Source organism: Puma concolor, chromosome D4 (assembly GCF_028749965.1).
Source record: "Puma concolor isolate L17-30 chromosome D4, mPumCon1.1.hap2, whole genome shotgun sequence".
In the NCBI taxonomy this organism is placed as follows: Eukaryota; Metazoa; Chordata; class Mammalia; order Carnivora; family Felidae; genus Puma; species Puma concolor.
In genome coordinates, this window is record NC_141679.1 from 73,840,793 (window position 1) to 73,851,656 (window position 10,864).

The window sequence follows — 10,864 nt, forward strand, 5'->3', positions numbered from 1 at the left end:
AAGACCAGCCAAGATCTCAGTTTAGAGTTAACATCCTATCAGGATGAGGTACCATATCCAGGACATCCTAAATCAGTGACCATTAGAAGGTGCTGTTCCCTGTTCCCAGAAGGCAGAATGTATAGCTCTGGAAACCAAAAGATGGAAGTAGAAATGGCTCCACTTACCATCACTCCAAGTGACCCCCTTGGGGGAATTTGTGCTTCCCGTCCCTGTAGCTTTCACTTTGCGGGTCTGGAAGGGACCGCTTCCATCAGGGAACACAGTAAGAATTCCATCGAACTTTAAGCTATGGCTCTTGCTCAGGCACTTCTAGCCTCGTGAGTCAAGAGACTAGCAGGCAAGAAAGGAAATTCAGGAGTAATTAGCGCTGCTGCTACTCAGTGGGGCAGGGAAGGATATGTTTAGTGCTCGAAAGATCCATGAAGGGCCAGTTTTAATGGTAAGTGGACAAGGGTAGTAGCCAAAGCCTGGGAAAGACAGTAGATTTAGGTACAGCCACCTTAGGGATGATGGTCTTGGTCATCTCTCCAGGTAACTTACGCAGATCAGCGGGGGCTGAGGGGAATATGTAATGGGAGGTGGAGAGGGGATGATGAGTCTCATTTATACCCTCAATTTAGCTGTGGCAGTGTGTGTGTGTGGGGGGAGGGAGGGTCTATAGTTTGTCTCACTAGCCTTTGTTTTGTAAGTTTCCCAGCAAACCAAGCCAACCAGAATTATGGAGGAGTCATTCCCAGATCCATCTGAGAGGCAAAGCATGAGCTTCAGTGGATATTGTAGAATTTACTCAGATCCCTTCTTCAGGGCAAATGCATCTAATATTGGCTGCTGGGCAATATTGCCGGCCCATAGCTGTATTTCTCCCTAGTAATCACATAATCACACTCAGCACAATGAACCATTTTGCCCGAATTTCCATGTCATTCCCAGGAAGCACAGCTCCAGAGCTATGGTGTCCGTTGCAATCCTACTGCAATCTCTCTGCTTCTGCCCAATCCTGCCTTCCTGATTTCCTCACAGGGGTACCTCCAAGAACACTCCTTGACGGACCTTCTACATACTCTGTTTCAGAGTCTGTCCTGAGGGAACCCAGTATAAAACAGTGTCTGTTTCCATGAATGAACGGTCTGCAGGGATAATCATGGATTGGTTGAACCCAGCAGTGCCCAAAGAGTTCTTTATCAAATGAAGAAAAAACACTTTAATTGTTTACACAGGCTTCTTTTCACTCAGAGAACTGTCTGTTGTTTAGGCAAATGTCTTGATAAACTGATTAATAGAGAATAGGACTCAAGAGCAAGAACGATGGTGACAAAGTAGGATGATTAAATGACTCTGCTACAATGATGAAACATGTTGGGATAGGTTGGAGAAGAAAGGATGGAGAGAGATGGTACGATTAGATGGAGTGATTTGTGTGGGGATTTAAAGTATATATAGTTTTTAAGGTTTATGTATTTATTTTGAGAAAGATAAAGAGTGGGCATGAGCAGGGGAGGGGCAGAGAGCGAGGGAGAGAGAATCCCAAGCAGGCTCCATGCCATCAGCATGGAGCCTGATGCGGGGCTTGATCCCATGAACCATGAGATCATGACCTGAGCCAAAATCAAGAGTCAGATGCTTAACTGACAGCCACCCAGGTGGATATTTTTGAGAATGGTGATATCTCAAGTTCAATATGAGGTTGCTTCCACTACTGAACTTGTGCCAAATGTTTGAGAAAATATAAAACACTTAAAATTGTTGGTGAACATGGGAATTCTGTGAAAATTGTAGAAGAGGCTGAGCAGAGAAAAGCAGCCCACAACGAGGCTGGAAGCCAGGAAAACTTGAGGACCCCCTGGGAACTTATAGGGAATGTTGAGAAAGCTTTGGACTTCTATAGACTGTTGAGGGGGGTGCAAGCCAATGTTCTCTAGAAATTAAAGGGCTAGGAGGCACCACCTCACACCTGGATTACATTAATGAAGAACTGACCCACTGAAGTTTGAAAGTGGAAGATGACTTTAAATTTCTAGAGTTGAAGTAAGAATTCTTCAAAGGACAGTATGGGAATCTGAAGTAAAATTTTGCATTACCTGAGGAGATCTGATCAAAATTTTATCCCTCAATTGGAAACCCGAAAGTTGAAAGGGCAGTGATCCCAGGTCTTGGATAATGTAGCCAATATTCCTTTGGTGATTTCTGAGGCCAGAATTGCTTTCTGGAAGGATTCACACCATCACAAAGCTGATAGGAATCAAGAATGTGAAGTTCTTTTCTCCATGTCTGGGCTTCGTTGTCATATGAACGCTCTGTTCTCTCATATGATTCTATGGCAACTGCCTCACAGCTATTCACTCTGGAAAATACTGTAGAAGGAAATGATGGCCCTGAAATGTCTATGGAAAGGTGCCAAAGGTCAAAGGTGCCAAAGGAGACAGAGAGCTTTCCTGGTGTTCCCAAAGGAAGGAGAGCAGGGAGGAAGCCCTCAAAGTTACATCTCTAGGCTTTATCCTTCTCTGGAGTCACAAATAGTATGGTCTCATACTGAGAGGAGACCTCACTTTGTCCACAGCCAGCAGCTTTGTACTCCTGAGGCTTCTTGGCATGGTCATTCCTGACTGTGTGAAGCACTTGCCAGGTATCAGTGGAAGGTCTGTCTCTCCTGCGGCCAGCTGCCCTCTGGGTGTCCACACTGGAGTAGCTCTGGAGGAAAGTACACCTTGCTGCGAGGCCAGCCTCAAACCCTCCTATGATCTGTACAGAGCTTTCTAATATCGCTGTTATTCCCCCTCTTCAGGCAGAAAACGGCTTGGTGTTTCGATTTTAAAGTCGTGTAGCAATGGAAATATGTTTGAGATTTGACCGGAAAAGTCCAAGTGTACTTGCGAAGAAAACCCACAGGATTAAAGAGTTTAATTTTGTCATGCAAGTCATGTGAACACAAAATTTTATCATACTGTATTTGAGAAAACACTACCCTTAGGTAACTGGCCTGGCCTCCTCTGTTAGTATATACAGATTGCTTCATTTCTCCTTCATTCAAAAAATACTGGAGCGCCTGGGTGGCTCCGTCGGTTAAGCAGTCTGACTCTTGATCACAGCTCAGGTCATGATCTCACAGTTGATGAGTTCGGGCCCCACATCGGGTCCTGTGCTGGCAGGGGGGAGCCTGCTTGGGATTCTGTCTCTCCTCACTGCCCCTCCCCCACTTGTGCTCTCTCTCTCTCTCAAAGTAAAGAAATAAACTTAAAAAAAAAAGAAAGAAAAAACGTTTATTGAACATCTGCTTGTGCAAGATACTTGCAATGTAAGGGAGACTGTCTCCAAGACCTTCACTTTTGACACCAATGGTGAGTTTGGAGAGTTCCCAAGATGACCTGCAGGTCTGATAATTCATTCAAAAGACTCGCAGAATTCAATGAAAGCTGTGATACTCACAGTTATGCTTGATTACAGCAGAAGGATACAGATTGAAGTCATCCAAGGGAAACAGTGCATAGGACAGAGCCTACAGCTGTCTTCTCCCAGGGGAGCCATGGACAACACCGGTTCTACTCTTCTGGAAAAAATGTGTGACAATATGCGTGGAGTATTGCCAACCGGAGAAACTCACCTGAGCCTCGGTATTCAGAGTTATTATTAGAGCTCCATCATGCAGACAGAGTTGGGAGCCTGTGTGGCTGAACTTTCTTTACTCTCTAGTCCCTTGGAGGTCCAGCTGAAACTGTGTGGCCTCAACCCCCCATCATAAGCCACACTGTTAGACTATCTGGTATAGCCCAAGGCCCATAGGTAAACCAAAGCACTCCTATCAGGTGGGATATTCTAAGGGCCTAGCGGTCACCTCTCAGTAACTGGGGGCAAAGGCCTCCTTCAGGGATCCTGTCCATCTGATGGATCTGAACACCTGTTCTCTGCTGTTGGGGACCCAGGGGACCGGTGTCTGATCCAGAGCTGAATATGCCAAAGTGGCCATGGAACACAGTAGAGTGTGCACTTGGAAAACAACCGTATTCCCCACAAAAGGCAGGACAAAACCCACAGATTCTCAGAAATGGTTACAGAAAATATTGACCATGATTAATCCAGGAGGATGACCTTCCAGGGAAGATTCTGGGATATATTATAGGAAGATGCTAGAGATGGAGGTATGGACAGGAAGAAACAAGTCAAAGGAGCCCTGGCTACAGCATGGGGTAGCAGTTAGGACAACCCCGCGTGGGCACCCACGCAAGAAAGCGTCAGCTTTAACCACCTGCCAAGGTGAGGGACGAGTCCCCCAATCTGAGGGACCAGTAGCAGGAAAAAAGAGTAAAAGGCATTTCCCTGAAGTCTGCAGCTGGCCTCAGCCCTAGGAGAAGGGAGAAGACCTATTTGTGCAACGGACATCAAAATGTCAATGAATATATTGAAGGGGACATTCTAATTTCAGGTTTAAGACTATGTGACCTAAAGTAACCCCTGGTATATAAAAATGTGTTTTATTTAATGCTCCATTTTTGATGAGGGCACTGTGCAAACAGGAGAGGGGCAGAGACTTAATTCTACCTCTCTCCCTCCTTGCATAAAGGTTTGATCTTCTCTTCCTTGGCCTGCAGCCACCCCTGCCTCTCACATGCTTTTGAGGTCTTGGACCGGCGTGCTCAGCCTGATCAGCCAGAAGTGTCCTGCCAGCATTGTCTATTTCCAGCTTTGCACAACATCTCACGAGAATCCACTTTATTTGGGGTATGTAGAAAATACATGTTTCTTAACATTTGAGCTCCCCCCATGTAAAGCCATATAAAAATTTCTCAGAGTTTTGATCAGTCTAGATGTTGTCTACATGATTAAAATAGCATATGATTTAGCATCTCACAATGTATTATTATGTATCAGGAATTCTGTTAAATATACGTGCTCACTTTCCGATCAAATATTTGAAAAGAATAATTTCTTTATTCGTACTTTAACAGGTGAATTAGTATAAAAGGCTTTTTATTTAAAAACATGATCTGAGGGGCGCCTGGTGACTCAGTGGGTTAAATGTCTGACTCTTGATTTCGGCTCAGGTCATGATCTCGCGGTTTGTGAGTTTGAGCCCTGCATTGGGCTCCTCGCTGATAGCGTGGAGCCTGTTTGGGATTTTCTCTCTCTCTCCCTCTCTCTCTGCTCCTCCCCTGCTCATGCTCGTGCTCTCTCGTGCTCTCTCTCTCAAAAATAGATAAATAAACTTTCAATAAATAAATAAATAAATAAGTAAACATGATCTGAGAATCAACAGAAAAGTCCCTCAAGTTCAGCTTTTCTGTGTAAGAAGAGTTCCTTATCTTTCTCGTTTGCTCATGCCTAATCAAAACCTTTAAGGATTCTGGCATTTGGGAAATTAAGGCCAGAGACATATTAGTTTAGCTGCTGAATCAAAGTATTACACAACATTACTGTGTAATAGATAATACACAGTATTATTTATTTTTTAATTCAATAATTAATATCATATTAAAATATAAATTTTAATAATATTTTAAAAGAATGTTATTTCTGAGACAGTGAGAGAGAGAGAGAGAGAGAGAGAGAGAGAGCATGTGTGGGGGAGGAGGGGCAGAGAGAGAGGGAGACACGGAATCTGAAGCAGGCTCTGAGCTGTCAGCACAGAGCCCATCTCGGGGCTCGAACTCACAAACTGCAAGGTCATGCCCTGAGCCGCAGTCACCCAGGCGCCCCGTGGATGATCCTTTTAAAGTGATTGTTTTCTAATCTGTGCTGCCCCAAACAGCTGCTGCCAGCGCAGGCCCACCTGGTAGACAGAGGGCAAAGATGGTTATTGAGAGTGTCTGTTTCTCAGGATGCCTGGCTGGTTCAGCTGGTGGAGCCTGTGACTGTTGATCTTGGGGCCATGAGTTCAAGCCCCCTGCTGGGTGTGGAGCTTACTTAAAAGAAGAGTGTCTGTTTCTCTCTGAAGAAAAACAGTAAATGGCTGAACTTGCTGTCACAAACAGTGGCGATTTGGGGCAATCTCAGAACAAAAAGGCATTTTAAATCAATAGTGCTAGGTAGTTTTTTGTTTTGTAATATAGGGGGTGGGCCCAGGTTGACTGTGGTATAGCAACAATGCTGCTCCCCTACGGGAAACACGTGTGCACATTGTGAGCTAATTTGATTTACAAGCTGTACTGCCAGCATTTTTAAAAAATGTTTTTTGCTGTATGTTATGCCAAAAGGTGGTCTGATGCTTGAGTTAAGGCACCTTTATAGTATCGCTTATAAGTGAAATGAAGTAAACCCCCGTGTGTAAACACCTGATCGGAAAACTGTTAGCAAACCGATTAAGTTGTGGAATCATAATGAATCGTTTCTGCGGAGATAGCTTAAAGGGACAGGAAATCCAAGTATATGACTAAATAAACATGAAAATTTTTTTTAAGTTTATTTATTTATTTTGAGAGGAGGAGAAGGGAGGGAGGAAGGGGGAGGAGCAGAGAGAGAGGGAGAGAGAATCCCAAGCAGGTTCCACACTGTCAGCACAGAGCCTGACTCGGGGCTTGAATTCATGAAACCATGAGATCATGACCTGAGGCGAAATCAAGAGTCAGACACTTACCCACCCGAGCCACCCAGGCGCCCCTAAAGAACCGTCTTAAAGGGGAATGTTCTATCAGGTTTTAAACAACCCTTCTCGTTGCGGTCTCTCCTGAAGTTTGGGTAAAGCTCACGGCTGGATCCCTAGCTCTTGAAAACCTGTCCTCACCTTTTCCCACTTGGACTCTTGCATTAGGCGGCCCTGGGTCTCCCTGATCCGGGGCTCCCCTACAAGGCTCGTGGAAGTTCTGATCTCTGATCACGTTACTCCCTTGCCTAGGGCTCTTCTTGGCTCCCTGTTTTCTGCAAGAGAAAAGCCCCTTAGCATCAAGACCTTTTGTGGCTTGCCCTCGGTTCCCTTCTCCAGCTTCATTACTGTCCCTTTCCCACCGCCCCTCCCCACTCTCCAGGCTTGGAGGGAAAGCACCTTGTCTGACATCACATTCAGACCCAAGTTTTGTGGGACCTGAGCTTATATAATTTTTGGGACCTTCTTAACAAAATTTAAAATTACTCAAACAAAATTAGACCCCAAAATGAGTACTTATTAAGAATGAGAAAATAGGGGTGCTTGGGTGGCTCAGTTGGTTAAGCATGTGACTCTTGATCTCAGGGTTGTGAGTTCAAGTCCTGCTGAGCATGGAGCTTTAAAAAAAATGGGAAAATAAATCACAACAAATTGCAAATGTCACAAAGCTAAACTGTACCTCAAATATCACAAAGCTAAAACATACCTCAAATATCACAAATTGTATTAACTGCCTGACACATCTCTGTAATATTGGGTTTTTTTCCCCTTCAGGTTTGTTGCACACTGATCACTTTTTGACGGGACAGTAGTTTTATAACTGATGGTTTAGAAAAGTTCCTTTCAACTCCACAACTTATTAGTAACATCTTGCAGCTTTCTGGGATTTTGTCAAATGTAGGCACCATGCAGTTCTTTACCTCATGTACCAAAAAATGTGACTCTATTGGCTACAGTGAACCTTTATCAGAAACTTCAAGTAACAGATCAGTGATCAATAGTACCCTGAGAACAATCCTCCTACTGTTTTCCCTACATCATTGACTTTTTGCCGCCACGATTTTGACTTTTTGAGGAGAATAGGCCAGGTGTTTGTTTGTTTTTTTGTTTTGTTTTGTGTTTTAATACTCTACCTTCTGGAATGGTCTGTTTCCCCATTGTGCTATTTAACCTGTTCCTGTATCCCTTGCATGTCCTGTAAACTGGAGCCTAGGGCTAAAGGCCCAGTTAACTTCAAGTTAAACATTTCGGGCAAGAATTTGTCACAGGTGATGCAGTGTGCTTCCTAGTATATCACACAAGGAGACACATCATCTCAGATTGTTCCACTGTTGGTGGTGCTTCATTTAGTCGTTTGGTTAAGAGGGTGACCACCAGATGTCGCCATTGTAACAGTTTTCATTTTGGAATTCTAAAGCGACCAGTGGGGTTGCTTGAAAAGTATTCTCATTGACAAATACTCTTGACCCCATACTGTAATGGATTTGGAGCTCTCTTGTCATCTTGATGCAGCGCTCTGTTCATCTGTGACTCAAACATATAGAAAACAAAAGGCACAGCATTATGTTAGACACCTAATGCATGGATTTTCATGTTGCCATGTTCAGTCCATTGCAGTCATCATTTCTTTTGGTGCTCCTCAGCAATATATTTACATTTAAAGATCACTGAAGATTTATTATTATCAATAAAAGCTGGTAGTGTGTGCACGTGTGACTTTCTTAACGGAATGAGGCCTGTCACAGTTGGAAACATAAATCAGGCAATGGTTTTAGTTAGAGGAAAGTGATGAAAGTTTTTTTAGAAAGTAAAATTCAGCAAAAATAATTTAAAAGGCTTAATACACACATTATCTCCAGTGCTTTAAAGAAGACAAAAAAGGCGGGGGGGGGGGGGATTTCGAATCCTTTCTACCAGTTGTTTCAACTTTTAAAAAAAAAGGTCATCTGCTTTTTTTTTTTTTTTTTTTTTTGACATTTGCAGCAGGTGGTGCTATAGTCCTGCTGGCTGGTTTACATGAACCTCCAGAGAAAGACCCCCCCCCCCCCCCCAGAAGACCACCGGCGGCTTCTGAGAGCACCTGTCTGCCCGTTGCCTCACCAACACAGCAGATGGTCGGACTGGGGAGTTTCTGCCAATTGGATGGGTAAGAAATTGTATCTCGGTATAATTTTAACTTGTTTTTCTCCTCTGAGTGAGGCGCATTATCTCTTCATATTTAAAGGTCATCTGCATTTATGCTTCTGTGGTGTGTTCCTATTTTTTCCCCATTTTTTCTCATCCTGACATCGATTATTTTCTTTTTGAATTTTAAAAGCTTTTAAGAAAATTAGGGATATTCACACTTTGTGATATGTTACCAACATTTTTTTCTCAGTTTGTCAGTTATCTTTTGATTGTTCTATCGAGTATATTTTGTCATGCAAAAGCTTTCTGATTTTTTTGTGTAGTCAATTTTATCAATATTTCCTCTTATTGCTTCTCGTTCTGCTGGTTTCTTCCCCCTTATCTGTAGCTCTCTGATCCATTTTGAAGCATATCCTAGTGTTCTCTTTTTCCATGGACCTAGTCAGTCATGGCAACACCACTTATTAACAGTCTACCCTTTCCCTGGTGACGGGATATACTGCCTTATTTTATATAAAATTCCCGTATGCACTTGGTTACATATCTGGATTTTCTGTTTTGTTTTCTCCATTGGCCTTTCTATTTAGTGATTCGCCTGTTTTTTGGTCGATGCTTGATTAGTCCAACTGAACAGACTGCATTCCTATAAACAATTGGTCCCTTTTATGAACCGGAAGGTCACATCCCATGAGGAGCAGGAAGTTTGCAGTCAGTTCTTAGCTTACAGACATTTGGATAGGCAGGCTTTCAACACTCCCCTCCTGAGCCCTGTTATTTGTGGGGACAGTCACCTCAGAGCATGATGTGCAAAAGACATGTTTAGCACCAGGAAGTGTCACTGAACTCTTAATTCTTAAAGTACTTGTATGAACAAGGCTATAATGTCTCAAGGTTTCCCATTTAATAGCACTGTGACTTAACATCTAGAGTTTTAAAAGATTTTATTAGGGGGTGCCTACGTGACTCAGTTGGTTAAGTGTGCAACTTTGGCCCAGGTCATGATCTCCTGATCTGTGAGTTCAAGCCCCTCATCTGTGAGTTCGAGCCCTGCATCGGGCTCTGTGCTGACAGCTCAGAGCCTAGAGCCTGCTTCAGATTCTATGTCTCTATCTCTCTCTGCCCCTTCCCTGTTCACTCTCTCTCTCAAAAATAAGTAAACATCAAAAAAAATTTTTTAAGATTTTTTTTTTAGGGGTGTCTGGGTGGCTCAGTTGGTTAAGTGTCTGACTCTTGATTTTGGCTCAGGTCATGATCTTGAGTTCGTAAGATCAATCCCCAGGTCAGGCTCTGCTCTGAGCACAGAGCCTGCTTGGGATTCTTTGTCTCCTTCTCTCACTTCCCCTCCCCTGCTCACGTGCACACTCTCTATCAAAATAAATAAATAAATAAATAAACAAACAAACATTTAAAAAGAGTTTTAAAAGATTAAATCAAAGTTTTAAATTTTCTATAACCACGGAATTAATGAATAATTTCCTTGTGGCCTAAAACATGACCACAGGTTGGGAGTGCAAGCTGGTGCAGCCACTCTGGAAAACAGTATGGAGGTTCCTCAAAAAAACTAAAAATAGAACTACCCTAGGACCCAGCAATTGCACTACTAGGTATTGATGCAAGGGATAGAGGTATGCTGTTTCGAAGGGACACATGCAACCCAATGTTTACAGCAGCACTATCGACAATAGCCAAAGTATGGAAAGAGCCCAAATGTCCATCGATGGATGAATGGATAAAGAAAATGATATGATGGAGTATTAGTCGGCAATCAAAAAGAATGAAATCTTGCCATTTACAACTATGTGGATGGAACTGGAGGGTATCATGCTAAGTGAAATTAGTCAGAGAAAGACAAATATCATATGATTTCATTCATATGAGGACTTTAAGAGACAAAACAGATGAACATAAGGGAAGGGAAACAAAAAAATATATAAAAAACAGGGAGGGGGACAAAACAGAGGAGACTCATAAATATGGAGAACAAACAGGGTTACTGGAGGGGTTGTGGGAGGGGGGATGGGTTAAATGGGTAAGGGGTACTAAGGAATCTACTCCTGAAATCATTGTTGTATTATATGCTAACTAACTTGGATGTAAATTTAAAAAAATAAAATAAAATAAACCCATGACCACAGGTATTGTACCCCCCAAAATAGTGAATAT